A 19,730-nucleotide genomic window follows, 5' to 3' on the forward strand; every position below is an offset into this window, starting at 1 on the left:
CAGAGGCCCTGAGCTCTCTGTCAACAAAAGGAAAATGGGAGGGGGCGGGGCGCTAAAGACTTTCTCCAGATGCACTCGGGGCTGAGAGCGGCTGAGAAGGGGATGCCAGGGGCTCATGGGTTTCAGTGTTACTTAAGGCCACGTCTGTGTTCTGCGTTAAATCACCTTGAGTTCCAGGCATAAACATCTCAAGTACCCCTAGAGGACTGTCACCCACACTTCAGGAAATACGGACAGCAAACCAGGTCTGTGCAACCAGGGCAAAAGTTCAAAAACTGGGGAGGTGGAGATAAAAATCACAGGCAAATCCCAATAATGACAGCCAACCTCATCTTCAAGCCCATAGTGTACTGCGGGCCCTCTGCTTTAACTCCTTCCCCACCATCCCACAAGCTGCTCAACACATGGGTCTCCCCAAAGCACTCTGCTCACACCAGCTCCCTGCTCAAAACACCCCACAGCCCCCTTCTGCCTGAGTATTAAGCCCAACTCCTTAGCATGGAATCCAAGGCCATCCGCCGCCCAGCCACAAACTTTACTTGTCGGGATTTACCACCAGTAGACTCTCGAAATTGTTCAAACCAGTCCTTGACATGTCCAATCCCACTGGCATAAATAGGCATCCTGTCGGAAATGATGGCCAACACCATCTTAGCATCCTTTAGAGAAGTGGACTTCACAGGGGGCAGCCCTACCCTGGGGTACATAAAGCCTTCCCCAGGGGTACACAGGCAGGAAAAGTACAAGGGATTCAGCTGAAGATCCTGTTTCCATTTCCACTCTTCCCTGCTCTGCCTGAGAATGTGTCTCAGTCTAGATGGCATGACTGCTCTCCTTCCCCACTTCCCTCTTCACATTGGTCCTTCTCCTGCTTTGCAGAAGAAAGACCAACTTCTTCATCCAGAATCTGACTATGGCCTAGTGCCCTTAAATGTCAAAATATCTGGGTGCCAAAAAAAATGGACAATTTAGAATGTTGGTGTTAGCAAATCTTCCTTTGGGATCCTGAACCCTTGCTACTCAAAGTGTGGTCTGTGGACCAGCAGCATCAGCATCACCAGTGGGCTGATTAGAAAAGCAGAATCTCAGACCCCAACCCAGAATTTCTGATTCAGAATCTGCATTTTAGCAAGATCCCCAGACGGTCCTATGTACCTTAAAGTATGAGAAGCACTGCCATCAACTATCCCCATCCATCTCATTATGAGAAGCATTTCCCACACTATCTTACTTTTATGTTTAGTAATTATTTATCAGATGTATAAAATACCCATATTATTTTGATGAACTGTGTATGTGATCACTGTAATGATAAATCAATCCAAAAGAAAGATACTTAGAGTTCTATGGGCAAAGGAAAAGTTTTCAATGTCTATTTCAGTTTACATACATGTTTTAGATCAAAAGAAGTATGATAGAGTGGGGTGCCTGCGTGGCTCAGTCGGTTAAGCGGCTTCCTTCAGCTCAGGTCATGATCCCAGGGTCCTGGGATCGAGTCCCACATTGGGCTCCTTGCTCAGTGGGGAGCCCGCTTCTCCCTCTGCCTGCCGCTCCCCCTGCTTGTGCCCGCTGTCTCTCTCTCTCTCTGACAAATAAATAAATAGGATCTTTGAAAAAAAATTGAGTTGCATACTGGAGATCTGTGCATTCTACTCTAGATAAGAGTAGAATGCAATAAAAAGGCAAAATAAAAAATTGCTCTATTATTTCATTTCAATTTGATACATTTAAGAGAGTAGTGTAATTTTATTCTACAAGATCAATATTTACAATATGGTAGAAATGATATCCTCTGTGACTACTTATAATGAAACATTTCAGATGTCAAGTTAAAATGTATGAGGCAAGAGAGTTTTTTTCCCCCTGAGTTCACTTAGAGGGTAGGCAAGCAAAAAAGTTTAAAAACTGCTTTAGAGCCCACGTCAAGTACTGTTCCTCCCAGGGAGTCCTGGACTGCTTGACCCTCCCAGCCCTACTGTGAACTCCCATGGTACTTCAGTTTGTCTCTGACTGCCTCCTGCCATTGTTTCAATTCTTTCATGAACGTATGTCATATCCACCTTAGCTCCTCAAATGAAATTTAAGCTCTGAAGGTGGATTTTCCCCGCACATAATAGATCATCAGGAAATCAATATCTGTACAGCAAATTACTATTTATTTTTACCAAGTGCTTTTACCCAAGGATATTAAGTTTTGTGATTATGGGAGTCTCGCTCGACACAAACATACACACCCCACACAACACACACACACACACACCATACACCACACCCCACACACAGCACACCACACACATACCATACACCACACACCACACACCACACTGTACACACACACACACACATTTACAACATGACATTATTATCCATTTTTACAGAGGAAGAAAGCACAGCTCTGTGTAAACTACAATCAGGAACTTGTCCAAGGTCACATTTTGTTCCCTGAACTGTAACAAGCTACACAGGTATGCCTATGACATGGCCTACGTGTTGAATTGGATCGAGATGCCATCATTCCCCAAAGGGCAAGCCCTACCATATCAATACATAGTTATAAAAATACTTTCCAAATATTTTTCAAATTACTTTCAGACCATCTACTATTTGGGACTCAAAATAATCTTAGTAGTAATCACTAGCATTTATGGAGTCCATCATTTGTTGCAGGCCCAGTGCTGACTTCTTTGCATATTTATCTCACATCATCTGTCCCCCATAAGGCAGGTGCTACTAGTGTTCCCCACTCTCCCCCCAGAGATGAGGAGGTAGAGGCTCAAAGGTAAGCAGCCTCTGTTCATAACAGCTGGTGTGTTGCAATTAATCTAGGAATCAAGCCCAGATCCCTCAGATGGCAGCAACCACCCTCCAAATACCTAACTAGACTGAGAACATATTATTTTTTTTAAAAGACTTTAATCCATCTGTATTCAACCTCTTGTATCCTTTTTGTGACAAGATGGTGGTCTAAAGAGAATTATTAATCAGAAATGCTGCAGCCACTGCTTTCCTGCTTTACAGGGCATAATCAGGAGCCAGTGTTCTCATATTTTAGAGGAAAAGCTCATAAATCACACTATGATGACAGGAGAAGATTTGGAAGGAGCAGAGAATCTCCCCCAATTCATACCACCAGCTGGAGCCTCCAGGCTGGGTCGTGCATAGAACCTTCCTGCAACTTGGCCAGCTCAGAGTCAAACAAATCCTTCTAGCAGGAAACGGTCCTGGCCGGATCTCCGACTGCAGCTTGCCCGTGCTCTGGAACCCTGAAAGGATTTGATTACCCATCTCGTCATTTCTAACTCCCTTCCAAGTTGCTCCTCCTTGGAGCTGGCACAGATTTGGGTTTTCTCCTTGAAGATTTCAAAGGAGCAACAAAAATAAAATAAAACAGAATTGCTCCCAAGGCTCAGACTCCATTCAGCAGACATTTCCCCCAGGGGGCGGTTCGAGCCACAGTACAGCACAGAGCAGCAGAAAAATTAAAAGCCGGTGGGGCAGGGAGGAAAAGGGGTTTGGAGAGTCAGGAAAAGCTCTTTGCTGTCAGAACCTTGGAACTGAAGATGACCTCTCCAATTACCTAGTGCAGCCTCCTGGTTTTACAGTTAGAGGCATGAGGCCCAAAGAAGGGGCAAAACTAATTCTGACACCTGGACTCCTGAAGCACAGCTCTCCATGGCACTCTCCTGATAAAATTCTCCATAGCTCCCTATTGCTTATAGGATCAAAGCCAAACTCCTCTGACATTCGAAGCCCAAGAATCTCCAGCCTGCCTATCCATTCCCCATAAAGCTCTTGCTGCTTCTCCTGCAATAGTCTCACGGAAAACCACTGTGGCTGTGCCAAAGCCACTGCCCATGGCAACACTCAGGGCCACCAGCCTTAGGGTGAACAAGTTTCCCCACGCTCCCCACCCCATTCACAACTACAACCCCACAAGCAGAGGCAGCAGGTCTTCTTCAGGTTCAAGGTAATTAGAAATTCTATTTTTAAAAAATTAATAGATTGTTTTTTAGAGAAGCTTTAGGTTTATAGAAAAATTAACCAGAAAGTACAAAGAGTTCCCACATACTCTCTCTCACTCCCAGGCGCAGTTTCTCCTATTATCAACCTCTTGCATTGATTGGTGTATTACATCTATTACAACTGATGGACAAAGCTAATATGCTACTATTTACTTAAGTCCAGAGTTTAGGTTAGGACTCACTCTTGGCGTGTTTGGACAAATGCATAATGTCATGTGGCTATCATCATGGTATCGTACAGAGTATCTTCACTGCCCTAAAAATCCCCCATGTTCCACCTATTCATCCCTTCCTCCCTCCTCTCTACACCCCCTGAAAACTACTCAGCTTTTTACTATCTCTCTAATTTTGCCTTTTCCAGAAAGTCATATAGTTGGAATCATACATTATGTATGCTTTTTAAGCTGGCTTCTTTTACTTAGCAATAAGCATTTAAAGTTCCTCCATGTCTTTTTATGGCTTCATAGCTCATTTCTTTTTATCACTGGATAATACTCCATTGTATGGAATAATATTCACAGTTTATTTATCCATTCATCTCCCGAAAAACATCTTGATAGTTTCCAATTTGGGGGAATTATAAATATTTTGTGCAAGCCAAATAAGTTTTCAACTCATTTGGAGACATACTTTTTTGTTAACTAATAGACTATATTTAAGAGCAGTTTTAGGTTTACCGAAAAAAAAAAAAAGAAGTTCTACTTTTAGATAAGAAATATAGGAATTTAAAGACTTAGTACAAAATTCAAAAGGTAGACAGGATATAAAGAGAAAAATCTCTCTCCCACCCCTGTCCACCAGCCACCTAGTCCGCCTCGAATAAGGTAACCAACTTACCAGGTTCATGTGTATCCTTCTAGAAATAATGGTGTATTTCAAATACATTATTTCCCCCATTTTTACACACATGACAGCATATCATTCACAGCGTTCGGTACCTTACTTTTGTCTTTTAAGAATACATTGGGAAGGGACGCCTGGGTGGCTCAGTCACTTAAGTGTCTGCCTTCAGCTCAGGTCATGATCCTGGGGTCATGGGATCCTCACCTCCTCCCCACCCCCCTCCCCACCCCCCCACCCCCCCACCCCCCCGCCCCGGCCACAGAGTCTGCTTCTCCCTCTCCCTCTGCCCCTCCCCCTGCTCATGCTCTCTCTTTCTCTCTCAAATAAATGAATTAAAAAAACTTAAAAAGAGGGCGCCTGGGTGGCTCAGTTGGTTGGGCGACTGCCTTCGGCTCAGGTCATGATCCTGGAGTCCCTGGATCGAGTCCCGCATCGGGCTCCCTGCTCAGCAGGGAGTCTGCTTCTCCCTCTGACCCTCCCCCCTCTCCTGCTCTCTCTCAAATAAATAAATAAATAAAATCTTTAAAAAAAAAAACTTAAAAAGAAAATAAGAATACATTGGAAAGATCAGTCCATATCACTTTATAAAGAACTTCCTCGTTCCTTTTCAGAGTACTATAGAATTCCACTGTAAAATTTAAAAAATTTTAGCCAGTTCCCTTTTCTGGACCCTTAGGTTGTTTGTAATCCTTCACTATCACCAACGATACTGGAATGAATAACCATATGCAGGCTTCATTTTGCACTTGTGCAGGTATTTCATTTGTGTGACGGATTCTTCACATGGAAGTGCAGGAGCAAAAGGCGTTTGCATGACTGTTTTGAGACTGCTAAACTGCCCCCCTCTGAAACCGTACCAATTGGTACCTCCCAGAAGTCTACGAGGGGGTCACAGGGACTATTTAAAAAACAGGCATGTTGAGATTTGCTTCAAAATAACCTTGGGGGCGGGGCTGGGGAGTGGCAGGCTTATAGGTAACACAAGACTGGCCTTGAGTTGATTGTTGAAGTTTAGTTGTGGTGATGGATATGAGGAAGAGGCTTGTTCTACTACTCTCTCTACTTTGGTAATGTTTGGAACTTCCATAATAAAAGAGAGGGAGAGAGAAAAGAAAGGCAGACAAAGTCAAAAACTTGATACAAAGGCTGCAGCACTGGTTAGCAAGTCTGACCAGTTAGGAATGCCCACAGCTTGTCCTCAGAGGCCTCTGCCCCCGGCCTGCAGATGGGTTAGAAAGAGGGGTCAGAGTGCGACCGTAAGAGCAACTTTAAATGCAGCTTGCCAGGCCCCACCCAATTCTAATCCGTGGGCCCTGTCCTGAGAACACGGCAACTGTTCTGACACCTCCTGGGTGGTGAGGCCCTACTTTTGCAGCACATTCATCCTGAAAATCAAGATCGAGCGGGCCCATGTCCCCCGCTCCACAGAGGAGGCTGGTATACCCTCGCTGGTAGTTTCTGGAGCTAACAAGGAGGACGGACTGTATGGCATGTTGCCACTGACAGTGCCTTCTCCTCACATCTGTGCACACGCAGTCCCGCCCATTATCACCGCGTCCAATGAGGCTGCTGCTACTATTATTCCTGTCTCAGAGATGAAGCAATTGAGACTCAAGGAGTGGGGGGGATCTGCCCCAGGCTCACCCAGAAATTGGCAGAGTCAGGGCTCAAAGCCAGAGTAAGGGGCAGATGGGAACCAAGATCAAGACCCAGTCTCCAGGTCAAGGCACCCTCGCTGGGGGATCCAATGCCTCCGCTTTCAGGATCATGTCCCGCTCCACCTCCTGTCTCCGTCCCACACCCCATCTGTCATCCTGGTGCCATTCTCACTGGTCCTGGCTGTCACTGTATCCATCCCAGTGCATCCTGACCTTGACCTCAAGGACGGAAACATTGACTTGGTAGCACAATGTAAAAGGCTCTGGGTTTACCTGCCCAGGGGATTCAAATCCTGGCCCTGCCACACAATAAGCTGAGTAAACATGGGCACGTCTGTTTCATTTCCCTGCAACTCAGTTTCCTCTGTAAAATGGTGATGGTAAAAATCTATCTCGTATTGTTGCTGTAAGAATAAGTGATCATCTGGGGCGCCTGGGTGGCTCAGTCGTTAAGCGTCTGCCTTCGGCTCAGGTCATGATCCCAGGGTCCTGGGATCAAGCCCCGCATCGGGCTCCCTGCTCCGCAGGAAGCCTGCTTCTCCCTCTCACACTCCCCTTGCTTGTGTTCCCTCTCTCGCTGCCTCTCTGTCAAATAAATAAATAAAATCTTTAAAAAAAAAAAAAAAAGAATAAGTGATCATTTGAGAAAGCTCTTAGTTCACTGCTCTATTTTAGCACTGCCCTGTCTAACACAGTGGCCACTAGCAATATGTGGCTATTTAAATTTGATTGAAATAAAAAATTCACTTCTCAGTTGCACTTGCCACATTTCAAAAGCACATGTGGCTAGTAGCTACTGTACGGGACAGAGCAAAATATTAAAATATTTTCCAGCACTGCTGCAAGTTCTAGTGGGTAGCACTGGATGAGAGGTTTAATAAAAGCTCTCATTAGCTATGACCATCATTTATTATTATTGCTTTCTGTGGCCAGCCCAACAGCCAGCATCCCGAAAGAGTCCACTGCCATCCAACTCCAGCCTTAGGGGAGGGAGGTGGTGTGGCAGAGGGAGCGGAGAGACCCACAGAGCCTGGACTCCAGCCGCTGTCACAAGTTGGAAAATTGTCTCTGCCAGACACGCACTGGGAGGTCTTGGGCAAGCAAGCCATTTTCTCTGAGCTGTCTTCCCATCTGCGAAAGGCAGGTAACTATGCTCACCCTGCAGGGGTACTGCAAGGATCAGACTAGAAATGTGTGCGATGTGCCAGGCACCTAGGAGACCCTGGGCCAACAGCCTCCACAGAGGGGCGACACAGGCTCACAGGCTTTGGGGACAGCCAGCCTGGGCACAAACCTGGTTTCCTCCACTTTGCAGACATCACTTCAGCTCCCTGAGTCTGTTTTCTCATCTATAAAACGGGGAATAATACTACCTTCCTCTCGGGTTTGTCAAAAGAGAGATGGTGTGCATATAAAGTATCTGGCGTGATGCCTGGTGCACAGCAGGTAAGCCGTAAGTGGCAAGAATGCGCCATCACTGCTGCTGCAGCTGCGTAGACGGAGCACAGGGCACGCTGGGCACTAGGCTAGGTGCTCCCCCAGCCCATCTCACACCTTCCAAACACAACTCCGCCAAGAAGGCTGTAGGGGAGGGAGGTGGTGTGGCAGAGGGAGGTCTTGGGCAAGCAAGCCATTTTCTCTGAGCTGTCTTCCCATCTGGGCAACATCCCTGGGGCCACTCAGCACTGGGTTCCCTCCACCTTCTGTCCTCTCCAAAAGCCTGGGCCCTCCACAAAAAGGCTCCATTGGCCCGGTGCGGGCTCCGCACCCCCACCCTTCTCCCAGCCTCCCATTTGTGAAGAGGCGGCTTGTCGTAGGTGCCCCGAGCCCCCCAACTCACCCCCCGCCAAGGGCACCTGGGCTCTGCGCCGCGCCACGCTGGAGAGCACCAGCTGCTCGGCCAGTCCCAGCCACCATGCGCTGTCTCCCGGCAACCACGATGGAAGGCCCCCATACGCGAGCCACCCTCCCCGCCTGCGCTGCGGGTGGAGCCGACTGGGTGGGTGATGGGGAGCAAGCTCCTCAGTCTGCCCTCTCTGCTGACTCAAACCAGTTCCCGGCACTTTGCTTTGTCTCCCTCTTTGGGCCAGGGACCCCTACCAAAGACAGTCCTGTATTAACCTTGACCAAGCCCATTCACATCCATCATGGCTTCTGACTACCGAAGGCTCAGGGAGGGGCTGGGTATCAGACCATCAGTGAGGGAACTGAGGCCCAAGAGAAGGGAAAGGACCTGCCTGAATCACAAGATTCAAAGTTGGGCTGGCCTGGCCCTGCCAGGCACTGCCCCAGTCTAGCTCTTCTCCCCACCAAGCACAGCAAATCATCCCAATAATAGAACTGTTTCTCATATCTTTTCACCACTTCAGTCCTAAATCAGTTGTGAGCTGGGTGATGCAATGCCAAGAGCCGGATCTGGGATCAGACTTGCTAAGTTCAGAGACTGGCCTTGAAGCTTGCTAGCTGTGTGACTTTCAGCAAGTCAGTAACCTCTCTGGGCCTTGACTTTACCATCTGCAAAATGGAGGGAATAACAGTAGATAGTTATTGTGCTGAGTGCTTCCCACGAATTGTCTCCTTATTCAGGCAAAGCAGCGAATATTATGCTACAGCCTTGGGAGTAACTACTACTATTACCTGATTTTGCAGAGGAGGATACTAAGGCACAGAGAAGTAAACTGACGTGCCCAATTTCACTTAGACATTAAGGAGTCTTTGGGTTCCAAATCTATACCACTTACCAGGGATGTCTCCTGAGCACTTGCCATACGTACTATATACCAAGTCAGCCAAATTCTTACACTCTGTCTTCAGCCATCTACTATTCCTAGAACAGCGAAAGCCAGGCTTAGCACAGATAATCAAAGCACATCAACTCCTGAGGCTTCCTTGAAGCAAATTACATCTGCTTCCAGCATTCTTGGAAGGTGAGGGAACACAAAAGCTGGGTGAAATGATTGGCATTTCCCCCCTCCTCCTCTCACTATCACTCCCTCCCCCAAAAATGAAGCACAGTATATGGGCTAGTGTTTTGAAAAACTAACAGTTATTTAATAATGGTGATGATAATGCTGTCAACCAGTAAAATCTTCCTCTAAGTAAGAGGAAACAGTATGGTCCCAAACACACTAGGGAATTAGCATTAGATACACATCCATGGCTGAAGAGATGGGAAATAGGGGATTCCCACTTCCCACTGTGGTCCAAAGGCAGAGACCCAGCTCCAAAGCCTCCTGACCACCTTTACCTGGATTGCTAAACCAGAAACCGGACAGGAGCGTAGGTGGGAGAGAGGTTTTCCCACAGCGTCTGTGCCGTGTCTAAATAATAGCCATTCCCTCTCATGAAGAAGTCAGACAGAAGTTGCCTCCCCGCCTTCCAGATGTTCAGCAAAATGCAAAAAATGGTCAGAATAAGGCCACGCCTCCTCCTACCAGAAGCTCTGAGTTAAAGTGGGCCGTGATCAATTTCAACACGAGATTAATATTCACGGCTTTGCTGCCCAATGGTCCCTGAAGGATCAGATGCATTTAAATGGGAAGAAATCAGGATTCATTAATGCTGAATTTCCAGCTGCGTCCTCTGACGGAGGATGCTTCTTTTTGTTTTCAATCCTACCCTGCTTCTAGAACTAAAGTAGAAGTCAGAGAGCTGGGGGCCAGACTGGAAACATTGAGTGTTTCCCAAATGTTAAGGCCATCTTCACAATGTGTCCTCTCTATAAACCAACCATCTTGTGTTTATTCAACATATTTCTTTAAATCACCTTGCTTTCTACATGGGATACTTTATAGTGCTGTCATCAATAGAAAAACCTGAATCACTCATCATTAATGGGAGGTATCTGTAAAAATAAATACAATGGACACAAAATAATGTTATTAAATTCTACCTAGCTTCTGTTACCTGTTACCTGAGACCTGCTTTCTTTTTGATAAAAGGAGTTTGGCAAGTATTCAAAGAAGTGTCGAAGGCATGCTAGCACCTAATGGAGACTTTTCTCCTTAAGGTCATCAGAAGGGTTGAAGGAGAATTAAAAAGAAAACAACTGTTTCTTTCTGTGAGTCATTGCTATTTAGTTTTGTCCCTGTGAACCACCCAAAATCATCCTCCATATATACCAAGAGTGGTGTTCTGTCCTCACTTCAGAAAATGGCAGTTGGGGGGTGCCTGGGTGGCTCAGTCGTTAAGCGTCTGCCTTCGGCTCAGGTCATAATCCCAGGGTCCTGGGATCGAGCCCCCATTTGGGCTCCCTGCTGGGCAGGGAGTCTGCTTCTCCCTCTCCTACTCCCCCTGCTTATGTTCCCTCTCTTGCTGTCTCTCTCTGTCAAATAAATAAATAAAATCTTTAAGAAAAAAAAAGAAAGAAAATGGCGGTTGGTCCAACCCCTTAATTCACAGAGGAGTCAATGAACGGAGAGCCTCACCCAATGTGGTACCAGAATCTGGGTCTCCCAGCTGCTTGGCCAGTGCTCAGCTATTCTGACTACAGTTCTTCATACACAAGTCCTGTTGTGATGCAAGGAAGCTAGCACAGCGCCAGTGCCTGCCACCAAGCTGGTTCCTCACAAAGATTTTTACAAGAATCAATTAACCAGTCAAATGAAGTGATGTATGTGGTAGGCTGAATAATGACCCCCAAAAGATATTCAGCTCCTAATCCCTGAAAACTGTGAATGTTAGCCTAAAAAGCTGAAGAGGACTGTGCAGAGGTGATTAAGGATCTCGAGATAAGGAGATGATCCTGGATTATCCAGGTGGACCCTAACTGCAATCACAAGCGTCCTTTGGGGAGAGAAAGTAGGAGATTGGCACAGACAGAGGAGGAAGAGGCAATGTGTCCACAGAGGCAGAGATTGGAATTATGCAGCCATGAGCCAGGGAATCCCAGCAGCCACCAGAAGCAGGAAGAGGCAAGGCATGGTTCTCCCCTAGAGTCTCTGGAAGGAGTATCTGGGGCTCTCCCAACATTTTAATTTTGGCCAAGTGAAACAGAATTCTGACTTCAGAATGTGTGGCTTCTAGAACCTTGAGAGAATTCATGAGTGTTGTTTTAAGTCCCCACGCTTGTAGAGTGGACTGATACAATATACATCACACCACTTTGAAAGCTCTAAAGAATGACAGGATATGGTCCAGGCAGTGAATGATATAGCAAGTCGGATGACCAGAAGAAGGAGGGAACTCATGAAGGAGGAGAGCTGGGGCAGGACTCGCAGGATCTGTACAAGCAGGGAGGGCGAGGAGGACATTATGTTGTACACACCCACAAGCATTTACTGGTTGCCTACTATGTGTGTGTTAGAGGAAAGGAGGAGGCGAGATGAAAATATGTATACAGTAGGATCCTCACTCTCAATCCCCAGTGTGCTGGGAGGATAAGCCACACCTAGGTGAAAAAATAATTAGCAAAATGAGATGGAATAAGGCATACGCAAAAAATGTATGTGCAGAGATATTTATCACAGCATTGTTTATAAAAGTGAAAACCTGGACACAACATAATCCAGCAATAGGGGATTGCTTAAGTGTCCTGGTACATCCATGCAACTCTCATGCAGTTTATATATGTTTATATATGTTGTATAATAATAACCTTGAAAAATGCCCATAATATATATTAAATGACAAAAGTGGGTTACAAAAAATATGATGTATAGTTTAGCCCTCCCAAAATGTTACTATAGCCATTTATATACAAAGACTAAATATTACACACCAAAACGTTAACTGTGGTTCTCTCTGGGTGGTGGGATCACAGATCTTTTCATTTCTTCAGTAAATATTTACTGAGCACCTATGCACTAAGCTATGGCTCAGCAAACTTTTTTGTAAGGGGCTACATGGTAAATATTTTAGGCTTTGCAGGTCATATAATTTCCATGTCACTACTCAGTTCTGCCCTTGTAGCACAAGAGTAGTCATAGACACTAAGCAATGAATGCACATTGCTGTGTTTCAATAAAACTTTATGTATAAAAACAGGTGATGGGCTGTATTTGGCCAGTGTGCTGTAGGTTGCCAACTCCTGTACTAATCACTGTGCTTCTTCTATATTCTTTTTTGTTTTTGTTTTTAGGACAGGGAGGGAGAGAGAGGGTGGGGAGGGACAGAGGGAGAGGGAGAGAAGAATCTTAAGCAGGCTCTGCGCTTAGCACATAGTCCAATGTGGGGCTCCATCTCACAACCCTGAGATCATGACCTGAGCTGAAATCAAGACTCGGATGCTTCACCGACTGAGCCACCCAGGTGACCCAGTGCTTCTTCTATATTCTTCAAATCTTCCACATAATAGGCATTATACCTCTAATATTGGGAAAAACAGTACATTTTTGAAAATACTCAATATCGGTTGGCTCTGGGAAGGCCATGGTTGGGTCTAATAGGGTGACATCTCCTCTAGGGGGAACAATCTTCAATATTCCCAGGGGCTGGGGTTAGGCAGATGACAAAAAGGTGACTAGGGACCCGGTGTAAAACAGTACAGAGAGCACAGATCTGATCAAATATATTCAAATTCACTCTTTAATGCTAATGCTGTATTTGCTAAACAAAAACAATCTATAAAGATCCAGCTTTTGACTCCAGAAAACCTTCCCAGAATATATCACTTTGGCCAGTACCAGCCCTGCTGGATTCAAACCCAGAGCATGGTGGCCTCCCCTCTGCCACATCTGTCCCCACCCTGACCCCCCATTAACTCTGACCAGCCCAGGCAAGAGCTGCTAATCTTCACTAAGAAGGTGCCTCGGCCCTGTGTGCATTCACCTGACAGTAATGGGATGCAGGATGGATTTCCCTGACCTTCTGATGAGAATGCCACATGGAAGAATATCCAAGGCCATAGTGAAGCCCAAATATTTTATGCACATCGCAGCTACTGCTCATGAAGCCTTGCCACGGGATGGGAAGGCACTACATCAGGCTGAATGATTTATGTTTCTGAAAGCCACATGAGTTATTGCCCATTACCTCATCCTGGCAACCTGGCAACTTCTTGCCAATTGATTTTTGTAAAGGAGAGAAGGAGAAATAAGAAGCGTCTGAAAACAAGAAGGGTCTGATTTCAGGCGCGCGCGCGCGTGTGTGTGTGTGTGCATTTTCTTTTTAACCTTTGTAAAACTCTGCAAAGGTTTTCAAAGGGAATCTTTGTCCATTCCATAACAGGGGCAGAGATTAAATTTTCAAGGAGGTCAGTGAGTGGGGCCTGGTTATTTGAAGGAGTTTCATTTTTACAATGCACATCAAGCAAGTCCTTACAATCACTGCTATCAATTCTTGTGGTCAGTCAGTGAACCTCCAAGAGAAACTCTTCAGGAGACCCTCCATGCCTCTGAGAATAGATGAAGGGCAGCAAAAACGTAAAGAAAGGGAATCAAGTACCTTCTCAAATGCTAACTCCAGAAAACTTCTAGGAAAAGCCTCAGAAAAAAAATTAAAAGTCATTACAGCTGCCTAATGACTTAATAATGAGTTATAAGCCTGAGTGCAGATAATGCTAGCATACGTACATGCTGTGGTCTGGTCAGGTTATTTCAGACTCAAACATGAACTTTAGAAAGTAAGTTCTGGGTCAGTTCCAGCTCTGCCTCAGGCATTAACCTCATCCATGACCTGGGGTTAATGATACCTACTTCTGAACTGTGGTAAAATCAAATTAGGAAATATATACATACATGAAAGAGTTCTGCAAAGAATAAAAAGTTATACAAACGGGTGTGATTCTTCTTCATAGTATAATTATTATTACTTTATAAGACTCCGTTACCTGCCAATTAGTAAAAAATGTTGCTTGCATGCCCACGGACTATAATAGCGACATAAGATCAACCAAAGAGGAAAAGGTTACAGCTCCCTTAGCAGACGCGTCTCCCAACGTAGTAGCAAATTTCCATGGTCAGGCTAGAATCCAATCATTCACACTTGGGCTCAGTGCAAGCACTTACCACCCCAATATAAATCTATTTGTCCTCTTAACGCAATATGGAACTCTTTGCCAAGCTCATATTTCATGTCTTGAGTCCTATTACCAAAGGAGAAAAACACCTCATGTTTATGAGCTTGCCACTTGGCAGCACAGTGTAGTGGGTTCTTTCTGCTTGCTCCCTGTTCAGGCGATAATTCTTTGTGAGACTTTGGGCAAAAGAGCTTCACTTCTCTGGGTCAGTCGGTCAATGGGTTGCTTTTGTGGTCCTACTATGAACCAAGTTCTGGGCCTCAAATTCCACAGACATTGGGGTCATAGGGTTGAGGTCAGTTTCAGCATGAAGAGTTTTATTATATGTCAAACAAGAGGGCAATTTCTTACTCTAATACACTGCTGTGTCTCGTTTGGGCCTAAATCAGGTTATGTGCTCAAAAGTCCCGTAAGAGTCATCTCACAACCAAGGTGCCCACCACCTACACTGACCACATGGAGACGAGCTTCAACGCCCAGTCCTTCCCCTTCCTCCTCCCTTCGCCTCTGGTAATTTCTCCTTGGCACTGAGGTAAGTTGCCTGATGTAGTCTGCTTCAGCAAGAACACAACAGTAACAGATTCTAACTTCCAAAGTCTCACTCACCATTCTCCCTCCCCAATGAGGGAGGATGCTGTGGGTTGGGTTATCAGGGAGACAAACGGATAAAATGCCATTTAATTTTGCATTTCAGTTTCCAGGACTAAGCCTTTGGATCCTGAAAGTACTTTATGGCAGGAAACATAAAGTATCAACAAGCACAGACAAATGCCAGTGATGCTCATTCCTGTTCAGTGTCTGTCTTTGAATGGTCAAGGGGCACTAGGCAAAACCATGATCATGACAAGCTCTCACCCATCACTCCCCCACAGGAAAGAGACATCATAGACCTACAGGCACCTGATATGGAGGGTGGCAGTCTAGCCCCGGTCCTACTTTCAGAAATTCTAGGGACCCAAGTGATCATCAAAGCCAGCATTTCCTCCCAGGGAGTTCCATAGATCCCTGTGCCCATGAGCTGCCTGCCACCGTTCCACCCTGAAACTCACCCCTCCCTGAATATTCCCTGTGTGAGGAAATGGCACCTCTATTTCCCTACATGCTTGAGCTAACATCTAGTCATTCCTTACCTTTTGCTTACCCCCACGCCTCCATCCATCACCAAGTCCTATCCATTCGATTGCCTTAACATTTCTGAATTTATCTATTTATCTCTATCTCCACTACCACCACCCTAGTTAAAGTCCCCATCATCTCTGAGCTGAACAAGCACAACAGCCCCCTAAACTAGCCCCCATATTACTGTTGCCCTCTTCCCAATATTTTCAAATCAATTCTTTGGAAAGTAAAAACCTAATTCATACCACCACCAGCAAGTTTCTGCCCTCCCTACTCTCCACCTTCATGTGGCTTACGAGACTCTATATATGGTCTCTCTACCCCTCCCCCCACAGCCTTAGCTGGTTCCAATGGCCCCCTAGTCACTATCCTCCAGCACCCCTAGCCTTCTCTCTGCTGCTTGAACATACCAAATTCTTTCTTGCCTCAGGGCCTTCACACTTGCTCTTTCTTCTGCCTGAAATGCCCTTCTCTTCTTCTCTCCATTTCTCCATCCTATCCCATCTAACTCCTATTTATCTTCAAGTCTCAGGTTTGAAGAAGTTGAATAACTACCTTACAGTGTGCTAAAAGCATTAGATGAGATTATGCATGCAAGAGTGCTTGGCATGCTGCCAGAGAATTCAATAAATGTTACATATGCATTATAAATGTTTAAATCTGAAAGATCATTCTTATTCATGCCCTTGTATTTCTTTTTTTCTCCTCTAAGTTAATAGCTTTATCTTCAACTCTGGCAAGTCTTTTCACAATGCCCTCGAGGGAGACAAAAATTCTCTTATTTCTACCTAGACCTAGAAATCTCACAGATACTTTCTTTCCTCTCCATCTTATATTAATTTTATGTTTTACTCCAGTACTCAAAATCCCCCCTTCCTCCTCAGATGTGCATGACCCAATTCATATCTAACTTTCTGTTTCTATATTCATTCATTTCCACATTCACTCAAGATTCATTAGCATCTGCCCCGGCTCTGTGCAAGGACAGGAGGACACATCTACAGGGATGACAGAGGACCTGCCTTTGAGGAATTCAGCAGAGACCAACATAGACAAAAAAAAATCACATTACAATGAGCTAGAACAGATATGCACAAAACTGCTTATGGGCACACCAAGAAGGAAGCAGGGACCTCTGCAGGGGAGATGGCAGGAGCCCAAGTGGTCAGAGAGGCTTCCCCTGGCCTGGCCATGGAGAGTGGATAGGAGTTCACCAGGTTAGGGGACAGCAGAAAAGGCAGCATCACTAGGGCTTCTCCCACACTTTGGCTTAGAACAGGGATAAGTGAGAAGGCAAAGGCCCCAAGATCTGCAAGTGCACGGCCTGTTCAAACACTGGCAAAGGGTCTGATGAGGCTGGAAGTTGAAGTTTAGCAGCAGGCAGAAGAAGCTCCGGTAGAAAGGGTTCCTTGGAGCCAGAAAGTGAACAACCTTGAAGGTCACATTCAGGGGCTCAGATTTTACCCCACAGTCAAGGTTACAGAAAAACCCAATGGCAGCATGGAGGACAGGTGAATGATCGGTAGAGGAGATGGGAGATAAGGAGACCAGTTAGGAGGCCACTGCAATACTACAGTCAGGGACAGGGAGAATCAACTGGGAGATATTTATTAAATTCCTTCCATAAAGCAGGCATTTCACATGTTGACTGGCAAATCCTGGTTTGTTAACTTTGACAAGAACTCCGTGGATGTGCCACAAGGCCAATTTCAAATGCGGAGTTTCTAGCAGTAGAGGTCACACACAGCCTTTTCCCTTACAGCGTGCAGCTCAGAGTCCCGCTGCACCAGCAGGTAGTGGGGATAAAAATGTGATATGCGGCGGCTGCTGATAAAATGCGTGGAGCTCCAGCCCAAACCTCGAAGACAGGTGTAGGGCAGGCACCCCAGCATCAGTCTGCAGAACTGATTTCATAAACCTATAAAGAGGGCGTCAGTCTGAGAGAAAGGGCAGCTTCTAAGTAAAATATAAGTGTCATAGTTACCCCCTCACCCTACTAGTGTGAACTCCTAATCACATGTCAAGGCCCAGTTCAGATGTGCTATGGGAGACACTGTGAATCTCATGACAAAGAGTGGCAGAGTTGGAGGTAAGGACTTTTCCCAAACTTGGCCTTAGACTGAGGATGGCCCTGGGGTGACAGAGACCAGCGAGAACTCAGTGGCACCTGAAGGAATGGAGCTCCGAGAGCACAGGACTAGGTCTTGGAACAAGACTGGTAATCCCACAAGGGCACCCCCTGCAGGGTGCGACGGGGCAGTATGCTTCACTCGTGGCGCCTGGCGGGAAGCAGACGTCAGCTACAGCCCCAGCAGGCTTGTTCGGGGCACACGTGAGACACTTTGTGAAACCTGGAACTGCTGCGCCCTTGCCTGGATATCCCCCTCTGTAGAGAACATGAATGTGGGGTTACCACAGCCACCAGAGAAGTGAGGTGAGGGATCAGGGGCCTCTGGGGTTGATCAGTTTTGAATCAGATTCAAAACCCATCTATGCAAGGCAATTTCACACACGCGATCTCATGTAATGCTGACCACAAACCCAGAGGAGCTAATGGACGAGGAGACTGAGGCTCACATGATAAGCTCCCCAAATCCCCCCAGCCAGCATGTGCCACCAGGCAGAACCTGAGCCCAAAAAGGCTCACCCCCCTACACCCCACCCACAACGTCAGCTGCCTTGGATGATTGTTCACCAATGCACCAGAGTCCCCAGTACTGGGGACAGAATTATTGGCCCAATGAATGCTTCCAGGGAAGATTCCAGGCACAATGATTCATGAGAGAGGGAAAAGAAAAATAACAATGTGCTGTCAGCGAAGAGCGTTCGAGCGCTTCCTTTTGCGCTGCAGGAACTGGACGCACTCTGAGCCAGGTGTTTCCACAGGGCCAGCCAGATGACGGCCTTTGGAGAGATGTGAAGCCTCAGGGAGAAAGGAATGCAGCCCGCGCCTGAGCCACATGAACAGATGACATGGTGCGAGCCAGAGTCCACGCAGCTCAGATGGGCGCCTAGACCCTGAGAATTTATTACTCTTCTCTGGCCTCTCCCTCCCATCCTGCAAGACCCAGCTTTCTACCCCCCACTTTCTGAGTTCAGGAATGAAAGGCCTCAAGCCCCACCTTCCACCCCCGTGACTGTCTCCAGAGCCAGAGAGGGGCTGTTGTTTTGATGGGTGTTTTCCTCCAAAGCCAGTGGGAGAAATGCCCACGGATCAGGTTTAGCTCAAGTACCCAGCGAACCTCCCATTAGCATTCCCATTAGCATTTCAGAGCTGCTGCTAATCACCCGGGACCCTAAACTTATGGGAGGGAGGGAGGGAAGGAAGGAGGAAGGAGGGAGGGATGGGGGAGGGAAGGAGGGAGGAGAACATGCCTGCTTCTCTAGAAACACAGACTTTTTTCCGAGGAGATGACCAAGCAGGACTTGAGAAAGAAACTGCCCCTGGGAAAACACCAGCCCTGGATTTCTCTCCCTGGGCAGATAAGCCCAAGGCACGGTCACCCACAATTTTGCAGGTAGCACTTCCCAGTGTTCCTGCAGGAAAAGACCTAGTAAGTCTCGCTTGCCATTGTCTTGGGCTACAGAAACACCTTTATAGAATAATATGCTCCCAACAATCTCATCTCCTGATGAGACAGAGGAAGGGCTGTGGGCTAAAGCCAGACTTGTCCACTAGCTACTCTGGCAAAGGTGGTCCTGTGTCTAATACCTTACAACCACACAGTGCTTCATGCGTTCCAAAACCCATTTACATCCATTATCTATTAGAACCCACATGGCACAGTTGAGGACCAAAGCCTAGGTGTGGGGCTGGCAGGCTGGCTCCTGGTTCACCATCCCCCTCTGGTGCCCCACACTCCACCCCAGTTCTGTTGGGTGGGTGACGATGGAGGAGTCACCCTGCTTCCCACACCACAGCACTTCACAGTTTATCATCCTTCCCGAACTCTGAGCATGGGCTGATGAAAGAATGAACAAATTCCTTGTCATCATATGAGACGGGCAGGGTAGACATCATTATTCCATTTTCCAGGTGAGTAAAGTGAATCTCCTAAATCCGTCTGACATGTGTGGCTTCCCCGAGGCCCCCAGTAGTTGTGAACTGTGACCCAGGATTTTTGATGCCCA

The 19,730-nt window shown here is 46.5% G+C and overlaps 1 protein-coding gene across 7 annotated transcripts in view; it reads right to left on the reverse strand.

Annotated features, from left to right (window-relative positions):
- SRGAP3 (SLIT-ROBO Rho GTPase activating protein 3) overlaps positions 1–19,730 on the reverse strand; it is a 331,526-nt gene that overhangs the window by 125,161 nt on the left and 186,635 nt on the right. The gene's annotated exons all lie outside the window — the stretch shown is intronic.

This window comes from Leptonychotes weddellii, chromosome 1, assembly GCF_054177405.1.
Source record: "Leptonychotes weddellii isolate Sample4059 chromosome 1, ASM5417740v2, whole genome shotgun sequence".
In the NCBI taxonomy this organism is placed as follows: domain Eukaryota; kingdom Metazoa; phylum Chordata; class Mammalia; order Carnivora; family Phocidae; genus Leptonychotes; species Leptonychotes weddellii.